The sequence below is a fragment of the Clarias gariepinus genome, chromosome 20 (genome assembly GCF_024256425.1).
Source record: "Clarias gariepinus isolate MV-2021 ecotype Netherlands chromosome 20, CGAR_prim_01v2, whole genome shotgun sequence".
In the NCBI taxonomy this organism is placed as follows: Eukaryota; Metazoa; Chordata; class Actinopteri; order Siluriformes; family Clariidae; genus Clarias; species Clarias gariepinus.
Genome location: NC_071119.1, coordinates 7,062,100 through 7,075,876, shown reverse-complemented (window position 1 = coordinate 7,075,876; position 13,777 = coordinate 7,062,100). Strand labels below are relative to the sequence as shown.

At 41.4% G+C, this 13,777-nt stretch overlaps 1 long non-coding RNA gene across 1 annotated transcript; it reads right to left on the bottom strand.

The window, feature by feature from the left end:
- Positions 1 to 413: 413 nt before the first annotated feature.
- LOC128508608 (uncharacterized) lies at positions 414 to 2,206 on the bottom strand. Its single transcript, XR_008355935.1, has 3 exons — positions 1,884 to 2,206; positions 910 to 982; positions 414 to 510 (listed from the first exon to the last, which is right to left on the bottom strand). It is a non-coding gene; the product is annotated as an uncharacterized LOC128508608 (long non-coding RNA).
- Positions 2,207 to 13,777: the final 11,571 nt, after the last annotated feature.

The window sequence follows — 13,777 nt, the reverse complement described above, 5'->3', positions numbered from 1 at the left end:
AAAACAAAAGGTTTTACTTTTTGAATAACATAAAAATGTAATTTTGGAAATGCACTATAAGTAAATGTATGCAGAGGTGTTTGTTTTACAGTTGAAGGAGTCCTTCGCTGTAAAATGTTTAAGAACCTCTGTTTTAACTGCTGAACATATGGGATTAATGTATTCATAAATATTATGGAATATGTTGTTCGAACTGAAAGAGAGATGTCACTAATATCTCCAAGGCAGCATGCTTTAGTTAGTAGAAAAACATTATTGATGCTAAAATCACATACTGTATATAAGCCTGTACCCTCACACAGAGTGGAGTAACATCTGATTCTATTCAGTGTCATTTGCAGCAATGCTTTACATGCACTTTAACTGTTTTGCTAAATAATAAGCAAACTAGAAATAAATACTCAACTATAAAATTATATTAAAGACTTTATTTACAAATTAATAAAATACATGTATGTATTGTTGGTGCAAAAAGGCAGAGCATCAAGGGTCCGTCCTCTCCACGACAATCTACAACAGGGGAGAAATAAAGACATGTTATTATAAGTGTCTAGTAAAAAGACTTCATGGTGTTACTATGCAGCTCCATGGCATCTCTGTAATATACATCCACATATGGCTTTATAAGCAAGTTAATATCACTTCATGATGTTTGACATCATATGACATCAGTTTGACACACGCAGGCAGGCACGCACACAAAATTTCATAGAATGCAAGCTTTTAGTAATGCTGTGTATTAAAACCAATTATTTGGTTTTGCTATTAAGGATTGCTGCAAAATTTGGCCCCATCTTCACCATTCATTAACACACACATGTTCATGAAGAGAAATGTGTCCCTGTTCCCTGATTAAGATGTGCTCAGTGGTGTTCTTGAAAAGAGAGGTAAATACTTCAGAGCACTCACCTTCTGCTCAGGATGTAAAGCTGGTGTAGAAATCAGCTGATACACAGGCAGTTGATGATTTACACACAGTTCACTGTGAGAAGAAAAACACACAATCATACATATTATAAGGAGTATAAACATATATTTAATGACTTTAATGACTAGAATAGATAGAACCTGAACAAAAGCCCCTTTTCTTGACTGTTACATACATTGTGTAAGCACATAACTAACTATTCAGAAGATCTCTAGCTATAATAAAACCACTACATTATACAGCAGTATACATTATATGGCACTCAGGAGCTCCAATAAACTACATACAACAATTCGTTAACCATCTGTAACATTTAGCACATAACAGGAGCAGCTCAGGGATAATTAGCAATAGTTGCTGCTATCTTAGCTCTTTTAGTAAGCTAGCGCTTAGCATAATTATATTAGCTTGCTTATAGATTCATATTTGGATAGGCATTTTACAAAAACAATAGAGCTAACTGTTTACATCACGTATATGTGTCCAAATACACTATTAAACTAATATATATTAATAAACAAGCTAGTTTCCGCATGCTAAGCGCTAGTGGTTAGCATAGTGATATTAGCTTGCTTATAGATCCATATTTGGACAGACATTTTACAAAAACAATAGAGCTAACTGTTTACATCACGTATAGGTGTCCAAATACACTATTAAACTAATATATATTAATAAACAAGCTAGTTTCCCCATGCTAAGCGCTAGCGGTTAGCATAGTGAAATTAGCTTGCTTATAAATCCATATGTGGATGTATATTACAGAGATTCCATGGAGCTGATGGTTTACATCAGTGTTTAATGGTCTAAATGAGATAATATTCCTTTTAATCACTGCCATTTACACTCGGCTCGGCATTTTCCCCAAACACTCCAATATTATTAACACTGCTACAAAGTTATCATTAGTGCCTTAAACAGTAAAATCTGATTAATTTTATATATTAAACATTACCTGGTAATTGTGTGCAGTTGAAAATTTAGTGAAAATTATAACTTTATCACGCTATAATTCACTGTATACTCCATGATGTTGAGTGCTGGAGCTGATATCCGGAAAGGTTCCGTGTTCAGTTGCGTTTTGACCCCACTCCCATAGTCCTTTGCGCATTAGCTTTAGCTTTTAGCTTGCAAAATACTGGAGAAAGAGTTCTCACACGGGAAAGAAGTAGTTGCGCACAAACGGTAAAGAGCAGACATTTACACGGGAAAAAGCGCACAGTTACACGGGAAAAAGCGCACATTTTCAATGGAAAAAAAACACATTTATAAGGGAAAAAACGACATTTATAAGGGAAAAAGCGTACATTTTCAATGGAAAAAAAAACATTTATAAGGGAAAAAAAATGACATTTATAAGGGAAAAAAATGACATTTATAAGGGAAAAAGCGGACATTTTTTAAGAAAAAAAAACATTTATAAGGGAAAAAGCGGACATTTTCAAGGGAAAAAAAACGACATTTATAAGGGAAAAAGCGGACATTTTCAATGGAAAAAAAACGACATTTATAAGGGAAAAAGCAGACATTTTCAAGGGAAAAAAAAGACATTTATAAGGGAAAAAGCGGACATTTTCAAGAAAAAAAAAACACACATATACGGGAAAGATGATTTGCCCTTCTGGGCCACCGTACTTACATGGCATTAACAGCAGTTTGATAAGGTGCGATCGGCTGTTCGGTCTCTGCTGCAGTTCCCAGAGTGACAGTCTGCTGTTGTTAAACATGTGTGTTTTGTTATCATGACAGGAAGTGACGCTGTGAGAATATCTGGATATTCTCTCTACAAAGACTCTAAAAAGATCAGCTACAGAGACAAACCTCTGAATGTTGTTTGTGGTTTGTGTGGTTTAACTTAACTGCCTGTACTAAAAACCAGAGCCTATATTTAGCCCTAATTACTTAATCAGAGATCTGCACTTAAAACAAAATGTTCAGGGTTGCAGTATTTGATAATAATATAAAATAATATATTTATTTAAATAAATATTAAAATAGCAATACAATAATAAAACTAAATAATTATTATAACAATAATAAAAACCTCCAGTAAAATCTCCAGTGTCGATTTAACACTTCCAGAGATCAATAGGGCCTGTATAAACATGTTGGGTGTTAATTCAACACTGGGGAGTTTTCTTGGTGAGATTTGAAGATCAAGCAGGAATAATTGAACTTAACAGGAATTTGAGCAGACAACAGATAAACTGCCTTAAGAATATGTGAGAATTTTTGTGAAGATATGACCAGATATCTAAACAAATAAATAAATAAATAAAAAAATTCTGTTTTGATACAGTGCTTCATCTATGGGCACTGGTGGCTCAGTGGTAGGTGTTTTGCCTGCCATGCGGAAGGCCCGGGTTCGATTCCCAGCCACTGGACACAGTGCCGAACCCAAGCCTGGATAAAATGGGAGGGTTGCATCAGGAAGGGCATCCGGCGTAAAACCTGTGCCAAGTTCTAGTGCCGACTGGATATTTCGCTGTGGCGACCCCTTGTCAGGAGCAGCCGAAAGACCAACAACAACATGCAGTGCTTAGTCTCAATTAAGTTTAAGCCATTTTGTCCTAAGTAGAGGTGTTCAGAAACCATATTAATGCAGTGGACACCAACATAAGATTCACCAGTGAAGAGACGATGATATTATATAATTTCTGTATTTATTTATATATATATATATATATATATATATATATATATATATATATATATATATATATATATATATCATCTTAATTTTACTGCAGGAACATTTGAACAGATTCATGTGAAATAATTTAAATGAATGTGTGTCACGAGCCAGCCCCAGCCACCAAGCGCCTCACAATCCTAACTCCATTCCAGAGTTTCAGCGCACCCAGCGTTCAATCACGACACACCTGTATTTAATTAAGAACATCATCCCCAGGCCTTAAAAGCATGCAGAGCGCACCAGTCTGTGCCGCAGTATCTCGCTCATGTGCCTCCCGTTTTCTCTCGGATATTTTCTCTCTGGATTTTGACCTGTTGCCGACCTCGCTGCCCTTTGGACTTCTCTTCTTGTCTCTTCCCTTGATTATCTCACCTGTTCTTGGACTGATTCTCGGGTTTGACCCTGCCTGTATTGGGAATCTGATTCTCGCACCCGCCCCTATCGATTTGTTCTGCTCTCGTGGCTGGATTTTTGGTTATCGACCCTTACCTGGTAAACAACGCCGATTCTCTCCCCCCGCTCCACCGCTAGTGACGATCTCCCAGCTCTACTGGCGCGCGCCTCCACCATCTTAGGACACTCTCCTGGCGCGCATCGTGCTCCTATTCTTCAGGATCCGAATCTTTCTGCCTTTCTCTGTTCTCGGAAAAAGCCAGCACACCGAAACCATCACGGAAATTCAGTCGCACAACCCGCGCACCTCGCTGAGACGGCGTAAGGTTCGTGCCTGCTTTCGGGTTCGCAAAGGATTTCCGACGTCGTCACCTTGACCCTCGTCACGCCACAGCCTACTCCTCGAAATATTCGGTACTCACACACACACACACACACCCGCGCCGCTGCACGCTGACTTTCTCAGACACACACACACACACACCCGCACCGCTGGGCGCTGACTTTCTCAGACACACACACACGCACGTGTGCGCTCCCCCTACCCCCACCCCCCGCTGCGGTGGACCAATTCACACACACACACACACACCGCCCGCGCTGCTGCGCGCTGACTTTCTCAGGCACACACACACACACACACACACACTACGTTTCCCCAGCCACCATATATTTAACCCCTAGCTTCAAATAAAATTCCTTGAATTAAGTCTGTGTCTGCTATTGGGTTTTTTTCGCCCCGGCCTCCATCCTTGACAGTATACTGCGGCCATGGCAGACCCAGCAGACACTTTTCGACCCCGGCCGGGCTTTAGCACCAAATCCCAGCTGCGGGCTAGTAACCAATCTGAGGCCAGGCTTCGCCAGACTGTTGCCCAACAAGGTGCTCTCATTAACTCTCAACAGCAAAGCCTCCAACAGATATCTCAGAGTCTATCTCAACTGTCAAATCAGTTCCAGCAGGCATTCTCCGTCCTCCCATCCACGCTCACACCTCCAGCTTGGCACGAGCCTCGCTTACCCAATCCTCAACCCTACAATGGAGACCCTGGCACCTGTCGGTCATTTTTGTCACAGTGTTCCTTGCTGCTTGAACTCCAGCTCTCTACCTTTCCTACTGAGCGATCCAAGGTGGTGTACATCATCACCCTCCTTACGGAAAAAACCCGTGAGTGGGGAACAGCTGTCTGGGACGCTGGCGATCCCTGCTGCATCACCGTCCCTGCCCAGCCCATGCAGGTTGGGCGAACCCGGATTTCGCTAGAGGAGCGACAACGCCGGATCCAGGCAGGGGCGTGCCTCTATTGTGGCCAGGTCGGACACCTACGTCTGCAGTGTCCATTAAAAGCCAGCCCCCCCCCCAGTGAATCTAGGCACACTGGAGGGGCACACCCAAGAGCAGTTGCTTAGAGGCCGTCCAGTTCTTCCTGTCACCCTCTTCCTAGACAACCAGCCCTACGTAGCTCATGCCCTCATCGACTCCGGCTCTGATCAGAATATTATCTGCGCCACGAAGGTCAGGGAACTACGTATCCCCACTCTTCCTCTGAATGTGCCACTGTCCGTCCACGCCCTCGATGGAACACTACTCCCTCCGATCACCTGTCGCACCGTGCTGGTTAACCTAAGGGCCTCCGGGAACCACTCTGAAGAAATTTCATTCCTGGTCATGGATAAGGCTCAGTGCCACCTGGTGCTCGGATGTCCTTGGCTGGTTCGCCACAACCCTCATGTATACTGGAGAAACAATACAATCCTCGAATGGAGTCCTCTCTGCCTAGCCTTTTGCCTGAAATCTGCTCTTTGCCCCACCGGAGCCCCAAGCACCCCAGAGGAGATCCCTGAACTCCCAAAGGTTCCACCTGATTACGTCGGTCTCAAGACCGTTTTCAGCAGGTCCCGTGCTGTCTCTCTTCCCCCTCATCGTCCCTACGACTGCGCCATCGACCTCCTGCCTGGCACAGCCCCACCTCGGGATCGCCTCTTCTCACTTTCACATAATGAGAGGAACTCCATGGACCAATAAATTTCTGAGGCCTTAGCCGCTGGCATCATTAGACCATCCTCATCACCTGCTGGCGCCAGGTTTTTCTTTGTGGACAAGAAAGACGGGACCCTACGCCCCTGTATTGATTACAGGGGACTAAATGATATCACAGTCAAGAACCGGTATCCTCTGCCCTTGATGTCCACTGCTTTTGACCTCCTGCAGGAGGTCCAACTCTTCACGAAACTGGACCTGCGCAGCGCCTACCATCTGGTCAGAATTAGAGAAGGGGACGAGTGGAAGACCGCTTTCAACACCCCGTCAAGGCATTATGAATACCTGGTCATGCCGTTTGGTTTGGCCACGCCCCAGCAGTATTCCAAGCCCTAGTTAATGATGTCCTTAGAGATTTTATCAATATCTTTGCTTTAGTTTATCTAGACGATATTCTCATTTTCTCGCGCTCCTTGGAGGAACATAAAATGCACGTCCGCCAGGTACTCCAGAGGTTGCTTGAGAATCAACTGTTTGTCAAGGCGGAGAAGTGCGAGATCCACAGTAGCACAGTTTTCTTCCTGGGCTTCATTGTCGCTCCATCTAGGATTCAGATGGACCCCGCAAAGCTGAAGGCAGTGACCGGGGGAGCGCTGCTGTGCGCTGACTTTCTCAGGCGCACACACACACACACATACTACGTTTCCTCAGCCACCATATATTTAAGCCCTTGCTTCAAATAAAATTTCTTGAAGTAAGTCTGTGTCTGCCATTGGGTTCTTTTTGCCCCGGCCTCCATCCTTGACAGAATGTGTGAGTGTCTGTATGTGTGTGTGCCCTTGGTGTGCCCTTGATGGATTGGCACCCTGTCCAAGTGTACCCCGCCTCATCCTCTAAGTCTCCTGGTATAGGCTCCAGGCCCCCCACAACCCTAAATGAATGATGAGGATTTCAGGGTAGTGACAGTACAACCCTACATTAATATTGTTATGTAATATATATATTTTTAAGTGCTTAATAAGACTGTGTATCGAGCCTGAGCACAGCAGCTCTGTTATCTTCCCCTCTCATCACATGAAACCACAGCTGCTCATTTCCTTTACTGTCAGCAAAACACACTTTTAAATGCATGACACACAGCATACGACACACTGGGGTAAAGAGGTGCAGCTGGACAGTTGTGTTCAGAGGTTTTATAATTAAGAAAATAATTAAATTTATATATGAAGATGAAGCAGTCAAAGAAAATTAACAACGAGGACATGACGGTGGTCACCTACACACTTACAGATGATTTTGAAGTCTACGACACTGAGAAAGATTATATTAACACAAAGAGTAACCAACGTGTTCAACAACAAGGTACTCAAGATTTATATTTGGCTTGAAAATAAGATGTGAGGAATGGAGTGAAACAGTCACATTGTAATGAGATTTATATCAATATAAGTTGATATTGGTTTGATTTGATTTCATGGATGTGTAAATTCAATCCCAGACTTTACTGTATTTTAAAATGATTTGGTGAAGTTTTTAATTTGATTGCAGTTGTGTATATTTGTTAGTAATTTATTATATGTATTAGCAAACACTTTATTAATGTTACAATACTGTATTTGCATAGCTAGGTCATGTGCATTTATCATTAATTTAATTTTTACCCATTTGGTCAAAGTAATTTATTTAACAGTTGAAGGTACCACAAACTGCAAAAATGTTGGGATGGAAAAAAGGCGTTAATTGTATTAATCCATACTAATGTGCTAATGACTAAAGCAGTTATATATATGATATTTCTAAAGCGTCTTAGTTGCTTACATTATAACTCACAATACACACAATATATTTGCTCTTAGAATCTCCAAGATTGATTGGGAGGGTCAATGTGTGCACAAACCAAGTTCTAAATTTGTATTCTGTCCCTGCTACAAGTGGGTTGCACCTTGACAAATAGCAAAACAGGATAAAAGTCAAAGAAACTGAAAAAATTATTTTTTTCCAGTGTTTTAATTAAAATCTTCAGCTGTGCAACATCATAATTTATTTTCTTGTAAAACATGACCTATGACCTAAATCACATGCTATGCTTTAATTAATAGAACAAATCCAAATGTAAATTATTATTTAAATAGTCAGAACAATTTGTGTGTTAGATTCACCAGGATACACACATGTAAGTTGTTATTTGCTTGTATGTACACACAGCTGTAAGCAATTGATGTTTACAATTCCCAGCTTCTGTAATCTACATAGATCAGCTTGTGCATGGCTACACTAATCTTGGAAATTGTGATTTAATTCCCATAATGTTCACATGAGAAGACTATGGCATGCAGCTTTTGTTCTTACATGTGGTTATTAAATGTCAGACCTGTCTATAATTTTTGTTAAAACTGTTTAAAAAGCTAAAACCATGTGCTTTATGTGATTTTAAAGCTATTTTTGTTAAAAAGTAAGATTCAAATCACAGGATTATTACTAGGAACTGACAACCTTTACTGGAAAGACTGTGAACACAAAAATGTGCTGGGAAATGTTGCTCCCACACACACACACACACACACACACACACACACACACACACACACAGAACCCTCCTACTTTCGCCTTCACAGACACACTCTGTTCTACACAGAAACACTGCTCTGTTACGATTCTTTTCAATGGTAAAGTGCAGGTAAATTTGTTTTATTTTGACTTTATAGCAGTTGTACGTGCATGTTATTCACAAGTTCTGACGCGTGTCTTTTGTTACACAGTTTCACTGACGACTTTCGTTGATTTCTTTGTCTCTTGTTTATTTTCAACATCAAAAACAACGGTTGTTACAGTTTCTTGCATAAATCCACTGTAGTCACGACAAGTCGCTTGCTGTGTTCTGTAGCTTCGATAGATTACAGTTACAACAACTTATTTTACTGTATTCCTTTTAGCTTACTGTCTCACGGTCAAAAGCTTGTGTGCTCCACACCTTTCTGTATCCTTCCATGTCTTAACAACAACTAACAACTAACGTGCGTGATAGACATGAAACTACGTAACTGTGGGATGATGTCACAGAACAACCCATGAAATGATGTCACAATACAAATTATAAATATAATGCTTAATGCTTAACTAATAAACTGAAATAAGATAAACATAACAAATCACAAGAATGAAATATGGCCCTTACACTTCCAGCCCCTAATTGACAGGCAGGAAGACTGACAATTACACACATTTTTTTGTTTTATTGTTTTTTTCCTTTTTTTATAATTGGGCCACAACATTTACTATTGGATTAAAATTTGAATTAGCTTTCTTAACACTTTAAACATTTGTTAATAGTTTAACTTAAGGTATTCATATCGCTGCATACCAAAATAAAAGGAACATGACTACTTTATATGGTAATTAACAGTCCATTTCACATATCAGGCACAGCTTATCGATGGGTCTTTCCATGGTACTGGTTTTAGTTTTGACCAGTACACGTCTCACAAGTCTTTTTTTTATCAGGGAACACTTTCGTGATCCGTCCGACGACCCATGAATTTCTTGGAGAAGACTCATCAATTATTAGAACTACGTCTCCGATCGTGAGGTTTTTTCTCACCTGAGACCATTTTTGGCGCTCCTGAAGCAAGGGCAAGTATTCACGCACCCATCGCTTCCAGAATAGGTCGGCAAGGTACTGAATTTGCTTCCACTTGCGACGTGCATAAGTGTCCTCCTTTTTGAAAAGTCCAGGAGGCAAGTTTGGCTGTTTTTTTATCAGCAGCAGGTGGTTAGGTGTCAGGGGCTCCAGGTCTGTGGGATCGTCTGTAGCGGTGGTAAGGGGACGGTCATTCATTATAGCTTCCACCTCACACAGGAATGTATGCAAGCTCTCATCGTTTAGTGTTTGTTCTTTTAGGACAGACCTCAAGATTTTTTTAACTGACCTTATCTGCCTTTCCCTTATTCCACCGAAGTGAGACGCAGCAGGAGGATTAAATATCCATTGTATCCCCTTTTGCATGAGGACGCCTTCAATTTTTGACTGATTCCATTGTTGGATAGCTTTACGCAATTCAGTCTCAGCGCCTATGAAGTTTGTTCCATTATCACTTCTCATAACTGACACCTGGCCTCTTCTGCACATGAAGCGTCGAATAGCATTTAGGCAGGAGTCTGTATCTAATGACTGCGCGACTTCAATGTGCAAGGCTCTTGTCAGACAAGTAAAAATACGCCATATCTTTTAACATTACTTCTACCCCGTTTGACCTTGAAGGGTCCAAAATAGTCTACCCCTACGTTAGTGAACGGTGGGTGATCTGGTGTTATTCTATCGCGTGGCAGTTCTGACATTTTTTGTTCACTATTCTTCGCTCTGATCTTTCTGCATGTCACACAACTGGACAGAAACTTTCTCACAAGGGAATTTGCTGTCGGAATCCAGTATTTCTGCCGCAATTTTGAAAGCATATAATTCCTTCCACAATGTCCGACCTGTTCGTGAGTGTTTCTTAAGATTAGAGTTGTAATGTGTGAGTCTTTGGGTATAATGACAGGGTGTTTTGCATGCTCAGGCATTGTTGACCTACCAAGACGTCCTCCAACTCTTAGCACTCCGTCTTGCAGTACTGGATCTAGTTTAAAAAGACAACTGTTTCTTTTTACGGATGCATTACCCTTTTGTAACATGGAAATTTCGTCTTTAAAGTTTTGGTTTTGAACGAACTTAATGACTTAGTTTTCTGCCATTGTTAAGTCCTTAATTGTTAGAGACTTATGGTTTTCTGTTATTGAGTTGTTTGCCTGTCCCTTAATCCTTTTTGTTCTCTGTTTAAGCATGTCTTTAATGCAAAGAATCCAGGCAACAAATCTTTTTAACTTATACCAGTCAGAGTGATAGTTAATCAGTTTACTCACGGCATCTGTGCTCTCTGTAGTCTTTACGAGGTTCGCTGAGGCTGAGTGTTTAATCTCAATGTCATCCTCCTTCGTCGACAGATCGTGAATGTTCTCAGGCCATTTACTCTCTAGTTTTTTAAGAAAGGGGGGACCATGGATCCAATTGTTGTTTTTCATGAATTTTTCACAGGAAACTCTTTTGGAAGCAGCGTCAGCTGGGTTTTTTGAAGTGTTGACATACCTCTACTGCTGTGGCTTGGTTGACTCTCGTATGATGGAGATTCTGTTAGCAACAAAGGTTTTAAAGCGAAGTTTTTCATTAACAATGTATCTCAAGACAGTTGTGCTGTCGGTCCAAAACACAGAGTCCAGCAGTTCTATTTCCAGTTGACCTTTCAACATTTTGTCGTTGTTTACAGCAACCACTGCCGCTGTCAATTCCATTAGTTTGTTTCAAGGGGGCTACGCGAGAATTCCCCATCATGAATGCACAGTGTGTGAGTCCAGCAGCATTTACTAACCTAATATACGAGACAACTCCATATCCCATTTCACTTGCATCTGAGAAGTGGTGAAGTTATGCTGTAGTTGTAACTCCAAAGTCAACTGGTTTTACGCATCTTGCTACACTAAACTCAGACAACTGATGCAACTCTTGTAGCCAGGCCCTCCATCTTTTTATAAATTGTTCGGGAATGTCATCATCCCAAGCGAGTCTCTCTTTACATAACTACTGCATTAAGATCTTAGCTGGCAGTATGACTGGTGCAAGGAAGCCTAAGGGGTCATAAATTGAACTAGTGACTGACAAGACTCCTCTTCTAGTCACAGGCCGCTCTTTTAGACTAATCTTAAAGTTGAGCGTGTCTGAATTAATACACCACAACACCCCTAGAGCTCTCTTAACAGAGAGTGCGTCTTTCCTCAAATCTAAGTCCCTCATGTCTTTGATTCTTTCACTCTCAGGGATGGAAGTTAGTAATGTACGACTACTACTTGCCCACTTGGTGAGGTGAAACCCCTTCACTTGCGCACAGTTTGGTGAGATTACTATATAGTGCAACTGCTTGACCATGACTAGAGACAGACTTCAAGCAGTCGTCTACATAAAAGTTTTTAAGTACTGTGTTGACTGCCTCGGCAGATGCATTGCTGCGGTTTTCTTCTGCTGTTTCCCTAAGCGCGAAGTTAGCTACACTTGGAGATGACTTTGCACCAAACAAATGAACAACCATTTTATACTCGACCAAGTCCTGACTCACGTCTCCATTCGGCCACCACAGGAAACGCAACAAGTCTGTGTCCTTTTCCGGAACTCTAAACTGATAGTACATGGCTTCCACTTCTGCCATCATGGCAACTTCCTCTTGTCTAAAGCATGTGAGCACCCCAATGAGTGAGTTTGTCAGATCGGGTCCCTGCAGAAGCTCGCTATTTAATGATATTCCCTGATAGCTGGCAGAAAAGTCAAAGACTACCCTTAGCTTTTTCTTTTGAGGATGGTATACACCATGGTGAGGTATGTACCACACTTGCCCGTCTTGTCGACTTAGGTGAGGTGTGGGGACCTTGACTGCATGACCCTTTTTAAACATGAAGTTCATGAAGTTTAAATACTCTTCGTGAAAGGAGCGGTTATGCTTAAACTTCCGTTTGAGGTTCAGTGCGCGCTGCATGGCTGCGCTTCGGTTGTTGGGCATTTGAATAGCTGCTTTCTTAAGTGGTAGGCCAATGTAGAAGTGATTGTCAATGAACTGCAGGGAGTTAGTTACTAAAAACTAGTAGAGTCTAAAAACTGATAGTCCTCTTGTGACAACTCAGCTTTGTCATCACAATTCCGTTCAGGAAAATCATGGTTGTACTGTTGTATCAGCATTTGTTCTACACTTTCGATGGAAACTCGCTCACTTGCTTATTGTCACATGTGCCTTCCTCGACCGACTCTCGAAGAGGTCCATTTATGGTCCATCCAAGAGCGGTCTTTACTGCGTATGGCCCATTGTGCCTGCTGTTAATTACTCGCCATGGTTCTAGGAGCCTGTGCTCTTTGTTACCTATGAGAATTTCAACTCCTGCATTAATGTGAGGCAGTTTTACTTCGCTGAGGTATGGCCACTTATCGATGTCGTGCTTTTGTGGAATGTTTTTCACTGAGACTGGGATACTCTTTTGTGTGAACACTTTGGGGAGTTCAACAAAGGTGTTTTCTTCCAGACTTCTAACCTCTGGGTCAGTAAGCACGTAACTTTCTACTTGTTTCCTCGCATTCATGGTGCTTAACATAATGTCAAATTTTTTACCTTGTACGTTTAGACGCCTTGCTAATGACTGTGCAAAAGGTAGCAGAGCTACCTGGGTCCATAAAGGTGTATACTTCGACTGTCTTGTTACCTTTCTTGGACTTTATTTTAACAGGTACTATGGAGAGAATACAGTCATCTCCAGCCCCAGGACACGCACTCGTTTCGTGACTCACTGTAACAGGCAGTGTTTGAACTGGTTCAGTTTCGTCAGCCTTTACGATTGCTTGAGCATTGATAAACGCGTGTTGTAAAGTATATACACCGCGACAGCGCGCGCAGTTACTCACTTTCACCTTTCATGTAGGTCTGCTCGGACTAATTCGTTTTAAACCCCTCAAAAATGTGTGTGTATACAGCCCAAAACCTTCATCAGTTATTAACAATAGCATCTATTTAGAAAAAATGCCCCAGTGATTTCGGAGCTTCAGGAAATCTCCCGGCGCTCTGCGCATAACACCGGGCCAACTCATGTCGAAAAAAATTTATAAATGGTTTCTAAACGTGGGGTATTGTTTTTTTTTTTTACTTACAGTATTTGTGAATTTAATTTAAATGAGGTTTGGGCTCAGGACTTCGATTCGCCATTGTGATTCTCC